Source organism: Canis lupus, chromosome 30 (assembly GCF_011100685.1).
Source record: "Canis lupus familiaris isolate Mischka breed German Shepherd chromosome 30, alternate assembly UU_Cfam_GSD_1.0, whole genome shotgun sequence".
In the NCBI taxonomy this organism is placed as follows: domain Eukaryota; kingdom Metazoa; phylum Chordata; class Mammalia; order Carnivora; family Canidae; genus Canis; species Canis lupus.
The window spans coordinates 18,783,056-18,787,626 of NC_049251.1; the positions used below are offsets into that span (position 1 = coordinate 18,783,056).

General features: G+C 45.8%; 1 pseudogene; it reads right to left on the reverse strand.

The window, feature by feature from the left end:
• Window positions 1-792: 792 nt before the first annotated feature.
• Window positions 793-2,914, reverse strand: LOC100686356 (annotated as a pseudogene).
• Between the last annotated feature and the right edge of the window lie 1,657 nt (window positions 2,915-4,571).

Consider the following 4,571-nt stretch of genomic DNA (forward strand, 5'->3'; position numbering starts at 1 on the left):
TTCTGCTCTCAATCTATAAAAATCCACCTCTCATAAGGCCTTAAGCCTATGCAAGGTAGCTCACTGTTAGCATGTAATCTCCAACGTGAAATAATCTTAGAAAATGAACTGTTAGCTATAAATTCATAATAACAAATTTTATAAGAAGAAAAGGCTGTGATTTTATTTTCAGGTTTTTGGAAATAGTTTTCAGGAAAAAAATGACAAGAACACATAAAAAACTTGAAATCATTCATTGAACTATGAACTCTTAACACAGGAAGAGACTTTGAATTCTCCTTCTGAAAGCAGAAACTACTTCCAAAATGTCCCTCACTTAGGAGGGACACATCTTTCCCAAGTGTGATGTACTTCACTTCATAAAAGGAACAATTTTTAATCATTTAAAACAAAAAAAATAAAATAAAATAGGGAAAGTGGGTCTCTCATGTTATATGCTTTTAGAAAAAGTTCACACCTTTGAAGCAGCTTTTCAATATGCAGAGCACAGTACTGGCTTCAAAAGTTAATGTGACTGTGCACTTGCGTTACCTAATATGAAGAGCTGCTGTCAACTTCATCTATAAAAATTAGCAAGTTAAATTCTTTCAAGTACTTTAATTACCTGTACTTCATATAGTCTTATACCTGGGATAAGGCTGAAACAAAAACAAAATAGAACAAAACAAAAAACCAGCTAGCAAAGAGCTGTTAATAAGGAAAAAAACAAAACAAAACAAAACAACTACCTTTAAAATATTGATTACTCTGAGATGCAATCAAATGAAAATCAATCCTGGACGACAAAACACATTTCTAATTCCATACATAAGTTCTATTATGCACCGAAAATTTCCTCTATCAGAATATTCTGATTACAATAAAGAGATACGTAAAATGGGAACAGTTAGAAAACATGATTATTTGGTTCGTTTCAGGTCTACTAGTCCAGCTGCTGGCCATACAAGTCTCTGGGTTTTCAACGAAGTGTGACCAGTTCTTCGGAAGAGGTAGGGTGAATGGCAACCGTGTTGTCAAAGTCAGCTTTGGTCGCTCCCATTTTTACCACAACAGCAAAACCCTGCAGCATTTCATCACACCCAATTCTTTGCATATGGATCCCAACCACCTTTTCCTCCACAGTGGCACAAACCATTTTCATCACACATTTTGTTTTCCTTTTGGTAACTGAATGATACATTGGGGTAAAGGTGGTTGAATAGGTCTTCATATTTTCTTTTCCATATTTATAAATGGCCTCATCTTCTGTGAGTCCCACTGTCCCAATCGGGGCGGGGCTGAAGACGACTGTGGGGATGTTGTCATAGTCTAATTTGGAATCTTCTTTGCATTCAAAAAGTCCATGGGCAAGTTTTCAGCCAGTAGCTATGGCAACTGGAGTGAGAAGAACTTTTCCACACACGTCCCCAACTGCATAGATGCCTTTCACGCTGGTATTCTGGAATTCATCTACTATGATATGACCTTTGTCATCAGTTTGAATCCCCACTTTGTCTAAATTCAGGCTACTGGAGTTTGGGTCCCACCCAATGGCCCACAGCAGGCAGTCAACATCTGGAATCATGGTCAAGGTGGGTTTCCTACCAGGAACTGAAGTAATCATGCACAGTTCCAAGCCTGAGGATGTCTGTTTAACTTCCTTGACCTGCGAGTACTTCAGGATCTCTATGCCGGAATTCTCCAGTTCTTCAGTGCAGTTTGAACTGATAATTGAGTCAAAATTTCTAAGTACCTTATCATGCCAGTGACATCTTTGAGCCCAGAGCGGAAAGAATCCCAGCTATCTCTATAGCAATGTAACCTACACCAACGATGACACTACGGCCAGGCAATTCTTTCAGTTGGAAAAATCCATGACGGGTTATTCCTAGGCTGGCACGAGGGATCTGGCTCTCCTGAGACCGGAGGGGACGCCAACGCCTGTGGCAATCAGGATGTGAGGGGCAGTGTATTTGTTCCCATTGACCTCTATTGTGGGCGCAGAATCACACGTGAATGCCGCATGGCCATGGATGATTTCTATATGGGACTTGGTTAATTATTCTGATAGATGGTTTTCAGGCAACTCACGTCGGCATCACGCTTTTCCTTTATAACCTCCAATTGAATTTACTCTCACAACTTTGAAAGCCGTAATCAACGTAATCATGCATGAATTCATAGTGGACAGCTGTGTTCCACATTACCTTTTTGGGTACACATCCAACATTCACGCATGTGCCGCCCAGTTTGTGGCTCTCCACCACGGCTCTCCGCCCTGCGTGCGCTGGCCAGCCTGCCCGAGCCGCCATCGATCACCAAGTAGTCGAACGAGGCTGCGGCGGCGGGCAGTGGGCGCCGTGCCTGCGGCTCCTGCCTTCACCATTTATTATTTATTTTGAGAGAGAGAGAGAGAGAGATTGAGAGAGAGAGAAAACAAGTAGGAGGGGCAGAGGGAGGGAGGATCCCAAGAAGATTTCGTGCTGAGCATAAAGCCCATCATGGAGCTCGATATCACGACCCTGAGATCATGACCTAAGCCAAATCCAAGAATCAAATGCTTAACTGTGCTATCCAGGATCCCCGAGACTACTTTCTAAACAGCAGAGGAAATAAGACAGAAATGGTTATTATTCTGGGTGTGCCAGACCCTTAAACTCTCAACCTCCCTAAAAGGTAGATATTGTTTCTTCATTTGAGCCTGTAAAAAACTAACCAGCTAAATCCAGTCAGATTTCAAAGAAGATAGACCTTCCTCACTAGCTGTGTCTTCTCCCTTGGAGTCTCTCTGAAACAAAAGGGAAGCACTAGGAGTGGCCCATGCAGTCATTTTCCTTATCTCAACCTTTCCTACCTTGTGGAGCACAACCATTGATTCCTCACCCGTGGGCAGCACATGCCATGTCTGACGTCCCTTCATTCTTCTATAATACATTATGGCCTGAGAAGTTTCCAGGGCACGGAACAGTAGAGTGGGAAGACCTGAGTAATAATGACTCCAACCCCTTATGTTATGAACAGATTCCTCTACCACATCCCGGAAACCTCTTAGCCTCTCGGTGGGGGCAGCTCCTTCCAATTCAGTCTAACCACCAGAGGTCTTCCTTACTTGAGATTTTTCCCTTCTGAAATTCCCTGCTACTTGGACTTTGCTCTGCTTTTTGTCGTTTTGACAATTTTGTTTCATTTAAAAAAAAAATTTATTGATTGATTGATTTGAGAGTGAGGGAGAGTGAAACAGCACAAGTAGGGAGAGCTCCAGAGGTAGAGGGAGAAGCAGACTCCCCACTGAGCAGGGAGCCCAATGTGGGGCTCCATCCCAGCACCCCGGGATTATGATCTGAGCCAAAGGCAGAGGCTCAACCGACTGAGCCACCCAGGCACCCAGTTTTGTTTTTTTTTTTAAAGAAACCGTTTATTTTCCATCAACCTCATTTCCACTTTCTGCTTAAGAGTCTGTGGAAGTGGGGGATCCCTGGGTGGCTCAGAGGTTTGGCGCCTGTCTTCGGCCCAGGGCGTGACCCTGGAGTCCCAGGAGCGGGTCTCACATCGGGCTCCCTGCATGGAGCCTGCTTCTCCCTCTGCCTGTGTCTCTGCCTCTCTCTCTCTCTCTCTTCCTGTCTCTCATGAATAAATAAAATCTTAAAAAAAAATTCTGTGTAAGAACAGTTTAGGAATACTCACTGGTTGTTCCTACTGGTGCAGGGGCCTGGCCTGTGAGGTGGGAGCTGAAGACTTGTCCTCAGTGGTCGGCTGGGCGTTCCAGTCCTCAGGAGGGAACCTTTGAAGGGTCAGAGGGGGCATCTGCACACCTTCAGACCAGCTTGCATCTGCCAGTCGAGAAGCAGTAAATTTGGGAGCTGAAGCAATCCATTCACCCTGAAACTCCACCTGGCACAGCCTTTACAGCAGGGCCCTCCTCTTCCTTTTCAGTTTCCTCAGGATCTCTACAGAAGAGATCCCGCGGGACTTTCAGCGGGAGCGCCTAAGGTGGCGCCACGCATGCGCAGAACGTCCTGCGGGGCTTGACCGCCTGAGTCGCTGAGGGGCTGCCCTGTGGTGGCCTGGGATGGCGCCGCCCTCTTGGCCCTGAGGAGAGTCCGTGTTACACCGGTTAACGTAAGAGCCTCGGTGAGAGGCTGGTGGTCAGCCCGGAGTCAGTAACCAGTGGAAGACCTGGCTCCGGGGAGGCGCTGCCTGGCTCAGTTAATGAGGTTTCCAGGAGTGAAGCGGCCCATGAGAGGGGTGGCTCTGGTGGGAGCCGCAAACTTCGTGTCAGCACGGCCCACTGGCCACTGTTTCTGGAGGATATAACAGTGACATCAGCCAGAAGCTGCCAGCAGAAGCTTCTTTGAGGTCCTCTTCAGATTGATGAAGTAGCGCCATCGCTTTTCCTTTCCTAGATGGATTGATCCATTCATTTGGAAGTCAAATTTGATGCCACCTAAGTGGGTTCCTGTTGCAAGGAGTTTGAGAACATCCTCTTTCATTTGCGGGACATCCGGAGCTCCAGACATCGTGGAAGTTTCTCTTTAATTTATGTAGGAACCCAGAACAGTGCCACATGGACCCCTTTGGTTTTCACACGGCGA